Here is a 14,422-nt window from a genome sequence, read left to right on the forward strand (position 1 = left end):
AAATGGAGCATTCGAATGTGAAACCTGACATGGTTACTCACTCACTCTAGTTTTGGGCAAGTGATTTGATTAAAAAAAAAATGAGGGTTTTGTAGTTTTTGGTTTTGGAGGGCTAAATGGTAATTTGCCATCCCTTCTAGCTTTTTCTTTGGTTAAATTGAAAATGAGGAAAATTGGTTCCTAAAATTTATCTTGTGAATGCAATTAGTTTCTCAAGTTTCAATTGAGCACTATTGGTCTCTCAAGCTTAAAGAATAAGCATTGTTAGTCCTTCTATTAACTATTGTTAGTATTATTGCTTATATGGCTAACAGAATAGCGACATGTCATCTTTTTGACTTATTTGGCATTATTTAATTAAAAAAAATTAAAAGTAAATTTATATATCATAAATTCATAATCTCACTGTCATAGCTCAATCAAATAAGTAATAACCAAATCAAATTTGAATCTCCAAATCCACAATCAATAACAATAATACCTATACCTATAGATAAATAAATAATTTAAATCTGTTATCAAAAGACTTGCTAATCTTATATCCTAACACGACTTTGATCATTGAACATACAAACCTGAACCAACCTTTATGCTTTACAGATCCAAATTGGTATAAGACCCAATCCACACCATATGAGACCCTTGTTTCCCTTACTCTCTCTCTCTCTCAAATTCAAACTCTATTATCTCAAACTAAAATTTTCTCTGATGTTTCACTTGTCCTATATATATATATTAATATATTCTTAGATATCACACAAAATTCTTCTCTATGCACTGAGCATCTATGAAAGCTCTTTAATTCCAAGACCCAATTACGGGTTACGGGACAATCCGTATGTATTTCTTGCTCTCTTTCTCCTAAATTTAGGGGTATTTTTTTTTATTAATTGATTAACAAAATTCGAAAATTTTCTGGTACTGTGATGAGGATGTTTTGCCATTGAAGGATGTCGATGACGTATAGTGGGATGGAGACAAATTTAAATCATTGTTATGAGTATCATTGATTTTGGATTTGGACATTCAAATTTGATTTGGGTATTACTTATTTGATCAAGCTGTGAGATTATGAATTTATGATGTGTAAATTTACTTTTAAAATTTATTAATAAAATAATGCCACATAAGCTAAAAAGATATCATGTCATTATTCTGTTAGCCATATAAGTAATAATACTAACATTAGTTAATAGAAGAACTAACAATGCTTTTATATATATATATATATATATATTTGTGGGACCAATTGTGCTCACTTGAAACTTGAGAGATCAATTGTGCTCACAGGATAAATTTTAAGAACCAATATTGTAGTTTCACCAAAAAAAAAACAAGGAGGGAAAAAGGTTTTGTATGGTCCACTCTTTTTGTAATCCCAACATTTATACACATGTAAAATATTTTTCCTCTTTTTTTTTTTTTTTAAGAAAATTAAATCCAAACATATTTTCCTTTCTCATCTCTTCTATTATCTAAAGTCTATGGGAAACAATAACATTTCATAACAAACTGCTAGATTTCTTGTGTTATAGTAATCGAAACTAGACAATAGTAATACACCTTGGCCTTTTGTCATAGTGATGTCATACATAAGTTAATGATGCAAACATATATCGTTGCTTCTATAAACGATGATAAATTATGATTTAAATATGTTAGTGGTGTATTGTTGAAAATCAAGTGATACGAGTTTAATAACTCCTAACTTTGTTTGTACATTCAGTCACCAATAAGTCACATTTATAAATTCATTTTATCATTTATGGGTTCAAAATGATATGGAAGTAGGTTTTTTTCCCCCAAATACATTTGAAGGAAATCAACATTTTTTGCACTTTATTACTTCTATTAACAATTGTATCAATTTCAAATTAGTGACAGAGTAAGTATTTAACTCTAGATGGTAAATTATGTGATAAAAACATAACCAAGTATGTATACACATGTGTGTCTATATATATAGTTATATATACACACGTACAAACATAAACGTATACATATGGATATACATATACAAATACACAGATTAAAAATCTAAATTCAACATCTAAAAATTTATTAAAGTTTAAAACAACTAAATTAATAAATTAATTTTTTGTGTACAAAAATTAAGAAAAATAATAAGTTAAAAATTATCTTGGCTTTGAGTAGAGTTTATAGTGTGTTTTTGAAAAAAAAGAAAAAAAAAGTGGTAATTGGAAATTTTTTTTATCATTAATTTCAAATAGTGCTTCTTATTTACCCTTTTTTTCCACTAAGTTTACTGTCATTTTTCTCTCTATCTTTAATCAAGGTTAATGGTGAATCGTTGTAAAAGTTCAATGTTTTAGCCAATAAACTTTGGACTTTCTTTACATAATACTAGCATTTATAACTTTCACATTATTACTTCTCCAAATAGAGATTGCAACAAACATGAATATGCATTATTATTTATTAAAAAAAAAAAAAAAAAAAAAAACCAAACCATGGACGTGATAAATCTGTCTCTTTACTGTCCTTGTAGAGAGATCTCAAAATCTAAATATTATTTGAGATATACTACTTATAATAACTTACAATATAATTAACAGTATACTATCAACAATCTATTTATTTATTATTCAAAAAACAAAATATAAGATCAGTGAACTAAGTGAATCAAAAATGACTATGTGCATAATGCTTTGCCACATTAGGACTAATACATGAAAATCTCAAAAGTTGATTATCCTAGGAGCAACATATTCGTATTAATATTGTGGACATTTCCATCAATACTTGCCCTCCAAAAAGTTGTTTATATATATGGTTACAATAGGTATTTTAGTATACTTTTATTTGTATTTTAGTTGAAAAACGTTTGATTTTCTTCATATAATACCATCATTAAATACTTGCACATGGTTAATTCTGCGAATATTTGCCTCTCCATTTTCCTGGTAGATCCAATTAGGAAGTATTCATGCTATGAAGATAGAAATGTCTTGCACTAAAAGCTTAATGTTAAGGCCAAGATTCTTGTACCCTTCCAAAATCATGTGATACATGTTCTATACCTCCTAACTTGCTTTTATTAACAATGGTATCAAGTTTCAATCAATTAGAAGGAGTGAGGACTTGACTCTAGATGGTAAATTATGTGATACACACATAAACAAGACCATAGACATGTACAAATACATACAAACAACCATAAACATAACCATATACATACGCATATACAAAAATTTTGACAAAAATAAATTATTGTATGGAATCTCAATGCATCCTCAATCAATCAACATTTAAGTTTGACACATTCTTAACACATACTTGATCAATTGAGAATCGTAGAATCAGAATTTGATTTGATGGGATTTTCATTGAGCCTAGCTATGCAAATGGGTTTTTGTAACCCTAATATTATTGTCTGTATAAAAGGCCTACTAAGCATGACTTTCAGCATGTTGTGTAGGTAACTTGTACTATTAAAAGAGAAAATCCTAACCTTCACCTATTTAGCACGTTGATTCAGAAGCAAATAGAGAATCTTCTTCCACAGTGTTGTTGCTGTCATAATATAGATCAAGTTTAAAGACATAGAGCCATCTCAGGGTTTGCTATGGAGATCAAAGCTTCACATGGGAAATTGAAGTCATGAGCAAAATGTTCACGTGCAACAGAATTCATATATTGAAGAATCCAAGGATTTGGAGCCACATTAAGTGTGCCCTTGACATTAGTTTACTTGGCTTTTTGCTAAAAGCAAACTAAAGTATACTTGTACTTTGAAAATATGAAGGAAAAAAGATGTGAGGTCTTAAAAAGTCGTTCATAAGCAAAAAAGCTAAAAGGTAAACAAAAATACTAGATACAAACAGACACTAAGAAATGTAGTAAGCTCTACAAGTGGTAGGAAACTAGAATATGATTACTATATTTTGAAAAACTCCAATTCTATAAATAGTGAATATGTTTTTCTTAGGATCAGTGGCTAAACACCTACAGTGGTTTTCCTTTTGAATAGTTCCATGCGTCATCATTTGTTGTATCATTTGTTTGGTTGTTTATTGTTTTTCATATAGTGTAATGTATGTTTCTTTGTAGAGTATGGTTATTAACCTAAAAATCAATCTAAATTCTTAACCGATTACTTTAACAAGTTGATTAATTCTGTTATAAAATCAATTGGGGCCTAAAAGTTTCCTAATAAACTCATTTCACCACATGTTCTTATAAAGCAATTTAAATTCATAAAGCCAACAACAAAGGAAGAAGCAATTTGATATTTTGTACTAACACAAATATTCATATTGTACATGTAAATGAAAGTCTATTTATCCAATAATACTACAAATATTACTTCGTCACAATAGTTTCCACTCACCTAAATGGGTTTGAGATGGTGAAGAAATGTATTTTTGACTTGTTTAGAATTTCAGCTCATTTATGAAAACCAAATTACATGTCAGTGGCCCAAAACCCATGAAAGCCAAGTGGAAAATTCAAGTGCTTTGAGACTTAAGTCTTGCAATAAGTGCATCATCTTCTCCTATCCTCTTAGGATCCAGAATTACAAGATAGCACCATTGTATTGAAATGGCATACTACAATACAGAGAAATACAAGAAAGGAAAAAACACACATTTAAGCGCAGTCCATATAAATACATAATGTAGTTACCAAGATAAACCACAAAATTGGTTTAATTATGATACAAGATAAACAAAAAAATAAAACCAATTTAATTTTGAATTGGTTTTGCTTTATTTAGTTTGTCTTTTAAATTTTTAGTGGGAATATATAAATGTGAAACCATTGAAATTTTAAAATGCAATTTTTGAGGGAATGTATTTAATAGAACCAAACTAGCACTTGCTTTTTAATATATAAATATATATTCCCGTTTGAACCAATTGTTTCTATATATATTTTTAAAAAAATCAAACTAAAAACTGATCAAATTTAAATCTAGTTTTTGGTGGGAATAGGAAAATTATTAGATACTTTCGGAGTACCATAAATGCGTAGTCCCCCCTCTCACATGAATGGTAAGTCCTACCATAAATTTAATTAGTGAGAACCACCATTCATGTGAGAGGAGAGAATATGCATTTATGGTATTCCGGGAGTACACAATAATTTCTCGTGGGAATATATAAATGTGAAAACATTAAAATTTCAAACCAAAACTTGATTTTTTTTTTTTTAATAAAAATATATTCAATCCCATTTTGAACCAAGTTTTTGAATAAAAAATTGTCGACTAAAAACAACTTAAACCGGGTAAATTTAAAACTAGTTTCTGGTGGAAATATATAAATGTGAAAACACTAAAATTTAAAACTATACTTTTTGAGGGAATGTACCTTTTTTTTTTTTCTTTTGTGAGGTAGAGGGGGAAATAATGGAATCAAATTATCACTTGACTTTTTATATAGAAATATATCTAATATCATTATAAACCATTTTTTCAAATTTTTAAAAAAATGTCCAACTAAAAAGGACTAAAACTAGTTATATATTGGTTGACTTGGTTTTGTGGTTTGTAAAATACTTGGTAAGCAACAATTGTCTCACATTTTTTATGTTCACGCTTCATACATATTGGACAATCATTTATAAAGTGTGGACATTAGGAATATATATATATATATATATATGTGTGTACTATATCAATTGGATATTCATTAGCTAAGCTTTCAAATTAGCTTACACTAAAATTACGCAGTTTTGTTGATGAGATAAATGATCAAGACATTGCTCACCTCAACCACAAGAAGATATCAATCAATCATCCTCGTCGTCCCCTTTAGGAACAAAAATAGGCTCACCGGTAAATCTCCGATAACCAACAGACCATGTATGGGCAGATATTGATTTAACACATGGAGCTTCACATGGTATCAAATGGAAAATGTGGCATTGTTTGGCGAGACCCAGAATAATTGTTTTTGTTTTTGTTTCCCGAGAATGCTGTGTTAATCACAGGAAAATCCGTTGACCTTTTTCCATTGATTAATTAAAGGCTCCACACAACATTTTTGGCGATTCCCATCAGCGTCTAATTGAATAGACATCTGCATATGTGATAGGATATTTAATAAGATATATGCTAATTGGAAATTGTATAGAATCCTTCACATGGTTCATTGCTAACTCAGAATGTACTTCGATTTTTTGTTTTTTGGACACAAGGAATTCAAACTAATTTATGTAAGCGTTACAAGCATAGAATGTGCTATATGGCATTGTTATATTAATATATTTATACCCAAACATAAATATATGTGTGTATATATATATATATGAGAGCATACACATACATTATGGATGTATAATCTAGAGAAAGAGAATACCTGAACAATACAGGGCAGCAACTTGTGTTCACCTTCATTTACGTTCATAATGGAAGGGTCTAGCTTACTACCACACTGCCAGTTATATCCTGTTCAATGCAAGTGTCCATACTTTCTGTCAAAAAGATGTGCAACATGGCTCATGGTATCAATAATATGCTCCAAAGTGAAAACTAAACAATATGAAAGTGTGTATTAGAAAATCATGTCATCATAATTTTGGCCACATTTGGTGTGCAATATATTTTTTACAACAACCGAATTAACAAGTTGTTATTGATTCTCATCTAAACTCATTACTAATATCATTTTTTTTATCTAACAATAACAACTTGCTACCTTAACAGCTGTGAAATCTTTTATGCTCTATTGCCTTTGGACTTTTTGCTTTATATTAGTATTAGACTGAATACAGATTATCTTATCCCGTATTTGGAACTCGTGCTCTACCATGTGGACAAGGAGGAAAGAGTAGAGAAAATGGAAATGAATTGAATTCTTATAGTTTCTCAGTTTTGGGCCTAGGATAATCTCACTTGTGGTAGTTTCTACATTGGCCCAACTCTTATTTTAGGCCTCTTAAGTCACTAAAGGTCAGAAATATTTATATTAACTATGTCATTCAATGGAGCTGCTTTCAAAGATCTTGACAGATCAAAAAAGAGAAAAATTCAGAACTTGCCAAAGCAAATAACTAGACTTGTTAAAAAAGTACGGACCAAATACTTTTTGAAAGTTGAACCACTGGTATGAGCAAGTGGCAGCATGTATTTTGATCTCTGAATTCCCATTCACATCCTTAATCTCAAAAGCATTGCCAACATGTAGCAACCAAAACTGTGAAGGAGCTTCAACAGGCACCCTCCAATCTCCAGCTTTACCAGATTTATTTGGAAATCGAGGAAGCAAATTTTTGGGAAATGTGGGCTTACTTGGGTTCACTGATCACTGATATCATTGGAGATATTCCACACACTGCTGCCATTGAACCTGCACTTTAATTACACAGTTCATCTCACTATTTTCGTAGCACTGTCATTTTATAAAATCTTCATCAAATTTTCCACTTAAAATGTTACAATTCATTTTTTTCTTTTAATTTCCACAAGTTATTTCTTATTGCTAGAAGAGAATAGCTAGATTTATTATTATCAAACTCAATTAAATTTTCCATTTGAACATGATTATACAGAGCACAACATGCCTACTTGTACATCTTTTTTTTTTTGGGGGGGGGGGGGGGGGGATCATTTTTCTTGCTAATCCATATATCAAAATAGTATAATTGAGAACAATTTAATAATAATTTGAAGAAAAAAAAAAAGGCCTTTGTAAACCTCCTAGTTTTATCATTTCTTTCTCATGAATAATTGACAAATCAAATGGAGGTGTCGTTAAAAGTATACTTCATACTAAAGCTAAACAATCTGTACGTTTTCAGACCCCTTAAACACAAATAGATTAACCTAGTTATTTAGCCAAGTGATTAACTTAGGTAAATTATTCAGATCTAGGTTAACACAAGTAAATCATATCATTGAAATAGTGCGGAAAATAAAGAACACAACTATATGATAACCCAGGAAAACCAAACCGATAAAAAACCTAGGGAGGATTTAACCTAGCTATCCTCAAGGTAAAACAAATCCACTATGAAAGAATTGAAGTTTTACAATAGCGACCTAGACCACTAACATCCTATTGCTACCTCGAGTAGAAAACTTACTACCACGACCACGTGACAGCTCCGAATCCGAGTCCACGGACTACTTTTTTCTTGAATTCACAGCAACCACAAGTACTCCCACTTGTATTTTTCTTTAAGCTCTTTATGCAACAATTGAAACAATCACCAAGCTTTCGACATCAATCTTGATCTTGATAACCCTAAGTATGTATGAAGGCAAATACCTCTAGATCTCACAAGAGATTCATACACACAGCATAAACAACAACAATAAAATGTGGCTAGGGTTTTTCCTTTTTTTACTTAAGGCAAAACATAAAACCCTACACATCATATGGGCTTGGGCTGAATTGGAAAATTCTGCAGAAAAATAATCTACACGAGCTTCGATCGATCAAGTCTAATTTTCGATCGATCGAGCCTTGTAGAAAGTGAACAGTAATTTTCTGCAATTACTCGATTCCAACTTTAAAATAAACATACTTTGAGCAGCCTAATTCTAGACTCTAAGTTTTGATCATGATTTGCCAACATTAGACATTGAAATTCTAATACATTTGGATCCTAAATCCTTAGAACCTAACATAATCATTCTATATCATATCTCATTAACTTTAAAATGCACATATGTATGTACTAATGAAATTAGAGAACAAATTAAAGAGATCAGAGAGCCACAACAATGAAGTAAAAGTGATTTGCTTTATGTGCATTTCATTACCAACAACATCAAGCCTGATTCAATTAGCGAATAATATGCAATGAGTATCTGTAAAAGCCCAACATGGATCATTAAGTGATAGGGGATGTTGAACTCTTGCTTATTCATCATCAACTCGAAATTTGAATCATGTTCTGCAAAGGATAATTATATGATAAAAGTTATAAATTTGTTGTGAATTATACATTAAATGATAGTTATGCATGACTTATTCAGTTAGGACCATAAAATGTAAAAGAACTGCGAGGCACAGTAGCATATCCTCTGCATTGCATGAGGTTGTAATAAGTCTATTCATGCGAGCATCGACCTTATAATGAGACAACAGTCGCTTTGGAGGCATTTTGAACAGTCCTGTGAATGTTTAACCAAAAAGAAAAAAATAAATTAGACATCAATTTCATCTACAATTTAAAATGTCAACTAAATGATATGTGATGACATTCTACCCTTACTGTGACATTGGATTGTAGATTTAATCTAAGTTGCTTTACATAATAAAAATAAATTAGTGATTGAAGGGTCCTGGACTGAAATCTTTTTAGTACATATTTAGAAGAAAAATAAAAATAATAGTAAACTTCTACTGCTTATTGAAAACTATAACGGCAAAACAACAAATACAGGAAATCTCAGAGAATTGCAAAGATGATAGAAACTAGACCATCCAATGTGTCTAGTAGGTATCCGACTAAGCCCAAGTTGATTTTAATGAAAGATTAAACCATTTAGCCAGACCAGCTTGTTCATCCAAAGAGTATTAATGAAAGAAAGAGAATATTCTAAGGATCTGGTCATCGGAAATTACTTTGCATCCTACAGTCTTCTTGCTTATACCATATAGACGGTCACCATTAGGTTATTCTGTGTTGGTGCATGTGTCGTATCTACCTCTTTTCAAAAGCATGAAAAGTGGGATGGTCACCATTAGGTTTAACACTGAAGTTAAAAAAAAAACGACTTAGAAGTTAGAAAATGGACCATGGTTAAACACTATAAAGGTGAAGAATGAACGTACAAAGCGGATAAAATTTTCAGTGAAAGTTACTGCGTGCATTATTTGTCATCCATTTCCTCTAAAAACAGTCATGCCGTCCACGCTACATATAATTTGGAGAAAGCAATATCAAACAAAACTTCAATGGAGGAGTTATGTCCCTCTGTACTCTTTCTAAGAAAGTAGAAAGTGGGCAAGCTTGAAGAGTGAAGACTAATTCTTCATTAAAGGTACTTAGCAAATAAATGAATAAATAAAATAAAGACAAGGGCAATCGTGACTTTTTTGTGAGTGTGCATGCTATGTTGTGTGTGTGATAGTGTGTAAAATAAACAGCACTCAGGCTAGCTTTATAATATAGGCAAATGTGGTGACCACCTAAGGTCCTAAAGTACAAAATACCCCCAAATTTTAATCAATGTGATTATTTCTTTTATTGTAATAGTATTAATTAAGGCTAAATATTAGCCAATAAATAAAATAATTTCTTTATCAAATGAGAGAGAGAGAGAGAGAGAGAGAAAGAGAGAGATGCTATGTTCATAACATTTTTCACAACAAATCCTAACTCCTAAGTAGCAAGTTGTTATTGGCTGTTATTGGTGAGTTAAAAAAGTAATTTCAGTATTGAGTTCAAATTAGAATTAGTAACAACTTAACACCTAGGCTTTGTTGTGAATGTATCACTTCTAAAAAAAAAAAAAAAATTAAATACCATTTACAACAATTGAGTGGGCATACTTTTACTAGTTCTCATCTAGGCCAACCATATCACCTTTTTTTTACTTACCAAAAAATATATATAAATAAATAAATCAATCTGCCACATCAACAGGTGTAAAAGGTTTTGTCAATTTTTTTTTGTGTATATATATATAGTTCAAATTAGAGTTAATAACAACTTACCACCTAAAATTTTTTGTGAAAATGTTATATATTTAACACTTTTCATGTGTTTTTCCTATTTTCTTAATTTTTGTTACTTCAGATTTTGGATTTAAAAGAGGGAAATTTTCTTCTTCTTCTTTTTTTCTTTTTTTTCTTTTTTTTTTTTTGATTCACTTCCAATTTTATAGTTGTGGAAGATTTTCAATATGAGATATCACACAGACATTGATTTTAAATCTGTTGGGTGACTTACGTCAAAACTACTGGGAAAAAAAGGTGGGGAAAAAACACAATTGGGTGAAGAAGAATGTTTCTTGCACCAGACATTAGCACAATTCCTAATGTTTTATCTTATCACCTTTGGCTACTCTATATGACTCCCCAATTCTTCGACAAGAAATCAAATAAATTATCGGGGGATGGTGATGCAAATGGATTCAATCAAATTGGAATTAAAATTAAAACCAGAGGTCCAGGCTTGGAGATTAAAAAAAAATGCAAATTTTGTATGATATACAAGAATGACATAGAAGATATTGACTGAACAATGGCCCAATATAGTAACAACAACATCACTCCTTATGAGGGCTTTGATGTTCCCCATCATATATAATTTCGACAATTTGGCAGCAGTAGTGGAATGTCACAAAGTCAAGCGCAGCCGTGATGATTATGATGAAGTTTGACCTAGTGGAGAAGGAAGCACTGTTGATATACCATACCCAAAAAGGACAAGAAGACTCCCAGAATTTATGGCCCATGGTAACTATGGCCATGGTTTTAAGAGCCGGATCAGAATGGCCAATTTAATCAGGAACCGGATCCTTAACTAGTCCGATAAAAACTGTAAAAATCAGCGGTTCAAATGTAAAAACTGTCGATTCAATCGGTAAAAATCGGAAACTAATATAATTTTGGACTCATGCATTTACTTAATTAATTTGAACTTCAAAATATAATTTTGTTAGCTGTGATTTAGTTTCATTATTGGCACTTATTCCAACTCTCATCTGGTCTATTTCCTTGATCAAATGAAACATAGTAGTACACCTAGTTAATTTAATATGCGTATTATTAAATCTTATGGATCGGTATTGTAGGGTCACAATTTGGGGCCCAATCCCAAAATGTATGGAGTCTTGACCTAAGGGGCTCTATACAATGAATTTGTAGAGAATGGGTCGAAGAACTATGACCTAATGAGTTGTACAACGGCAAGTGTTGAATTAAATGACAATAAAGCATAAATAAGAGATATTGATGTTAATGGACTTTCTATTCGAGGAGGTCAATATCATATATGTTGATCACAGTTGGATATTGAGACAATTTAGATTACTACAGTGTTCTTTCTCCCTTTTTTTCCTTTCTCCTCCTTCTCCCTTTTCTCATGGAGGGTCTCCCACATTATATAGCCACTTTTGGGCCATCTTGATCCTACACTGGTTGATCATCTAAGTCCCTACTTGAGTGTCTGTCCTATCAGACACCCCCCTTCAGCCTTTTGTGAGTTGTGGTAGCCAAGGCAACACTGTTCAGAGGTATTCTTCACATAAATGCGGCCAGGAAAGTAGCTGCAATGTATTTAATGCGATGGTAGCAGCTTTTCCGTAGATATTTTGCGTTTCCTTCTTCCCCCTACATTTACGAGGCACATTCCTATCGCTAGAGCCTATTGGAGGGGCCCTCTAATCGCTAGGGTACACATTTGAGCTACACTCATCGCATCCGAGGAGGTATTCCTCCTCAGATCATCATCCATGTATTCCCTGCTTATGAGACTTTAAATGGGGATTCCTTAACAACCATTTGCCTCTCCTCAGACTTGTTAATTGCCCCGGGTGAAACCCAAAACCCAATATATGATCTTGGGCCTTTACCCCTACAGGTATAATTTGTCAAAGAAGAGTAATGATATAGTCACAAACTATTTTATAACATTTTTACAAACTGATGTTGTAGTCAACTTTTTATTGGTTTTCATTTGGCTTCACAACTAACATCACTTTTTAATTTATCAACAACCACTTACAACATCAACAGTTTGAAAAGAAAAATGTAAAAATGTTTGTATCCATAGCATTCTCTGCATGCCCATTCTTGAGGCAAAATTTGCTAAATAGTATTTTTTTTAAAGGAAAATTTTAGGAGAATAGCATGTGACTAAAGTTATTTAGTTATGTAGAATCTCTTTGGAACTTGAATTTTTCAAACTCGAGTTTCAACCCAAAATTGAGTTTAGCAAACTTGAGTTCCAATTTGTTATACAACATCAGACTACCACGTAACCTAAAACTAATTGAAACTCGAGTTTGATAAACTTGATTTTGGATTGGAACTTGAGTTTGACAAACTCGAGTTCCAGAAAAAGTCTACATAACTAAATAACTTCGCCCTCATACTATCCACCTAAAATATTCCTTAGAATGTACTATTTAGAAATTCTGCCCCATTCTTGAAGCTACTCTTTTAATCCAAAAAAAAAAGTTTTATAAAATAAATAATGATTAGGCCAATTTTTGTTCAGTGATATATGTTGGTTGGCACCTCGATGTAGGATTGTTGGACTTGTTCATTAGGAAACAATCACACGGCCAAGTGAGAAGAAGACAAGTGCAGACCATGTATGCTTTTGATTTTCGCTATTTAATAGATTGCCCGTATTGCCTATATGCATGCTACTGCAAACCTTATAATTCTTATGTCGTTACATATTATATATGTGAACTCATGTATAGGTCACAATTAGAATGATTAGTCAGGCAAGAAATAGCATGTAGCCTCCTCATAGAAGGTTTTCTATGGTTGGGAAATAACCTTCAACCAAAGAAAATGCTCTTTATCTCTCTAAGAGTTCAGCTGATTTTTCTAGTCTTGTAATATATCAATTCCAGCCCATTGCGTAAGTTTGCGACTAGTAATACAATAATAATATTGTTTATGGTGTCCCATATTTTTGGTTCAATTCTCACCTCTCCTCTCCACTATCTACCTATTAAATTAAATTATAATAAAAGCGAAATGAAGTTATAGTTTTACATTTTTACGAGTGGAGTAAGGGTCCGTTTGGTTGGAGGAATGGAAAAGTGAGAGGATGAAAAATTGTGGAAGGATGGAAAAGTGAGAGGATAGAAATATTTGGTTTTCTCTCCTGTGTGTTTGGTTGGAGGGGTGGAAAAGTGGGAGGGTGGAAAACTCTTTTGTTTGGTTGGAGAAAAAAATGGGAGGATGGAAAATGTAATTTATATAAATTGACTGTTATATCATTTTTACATAATATGTAAAAAATAGATTTATTTTTACTCATTAAATAATATAAAATTTACCACATCTTACATATATATTTTTATTTTTTTTTATTATTATAAAATTTACCACATCATACATTAAATAATATAAAATTTAGATTTTGTTGACCACGTTTTTGCACCGGGCAAACTTTCAACGTGGTCAAACGTAAAGAAATTTACACTCATTTTTGTTGACCATTCAATGTGAGAAGATGCAAAAGTCATCAGGTCATAAATAAAGTGAGAGGTAGGTGAGAGGGTATTTGTGTAAAATGTATTTTATAGCACTTTTCTCTCCCTATTTTCCTCCCAATTTGGGAGGATTAAAAAAATGGACATGGGAGAGAAAACTTTCTCCCCTGTTTTCTATCTCTCCTATTTTCTTTCCTCAACTAAACAGTGGAAAAAAAACATTTTTCATCCTATTTTCCTCTCTTTATTTTCCATCATCTCTGTTTTTACCTCAGCCAAACACACCCTTAGTGCTAGAAAATCAAAGGGAAAAAAAAAAAAAAA

General features: G+C 31.6%; 1 pseudogene; it reads right to left on the reverse strand.

Annotated features, from left to right (window-relative positions):
* Nucleotides 1-14,422, reverse strand: part of LOC126722238 (carotenoid cleavage dioxygenase 7, chloroplastic-like) — a 72,368-nt pseudogene that overhangs the window by 55,961 nt on the left and 1,985 nt on the right.

The sequence above is a fragment of the Quercus robur genome, chromosome 4 (genome assembly GCF_932294415.1).
Source record: "Quercus robur chromosome 4, dhQueRobu3.1, whole genome shotgun sequence".
NCBI lineage: Eukaryota > Viridiplantae > Streptophyta > Magnoliopsida > Fagales > Fagaceae > Quercus > Quercus robur.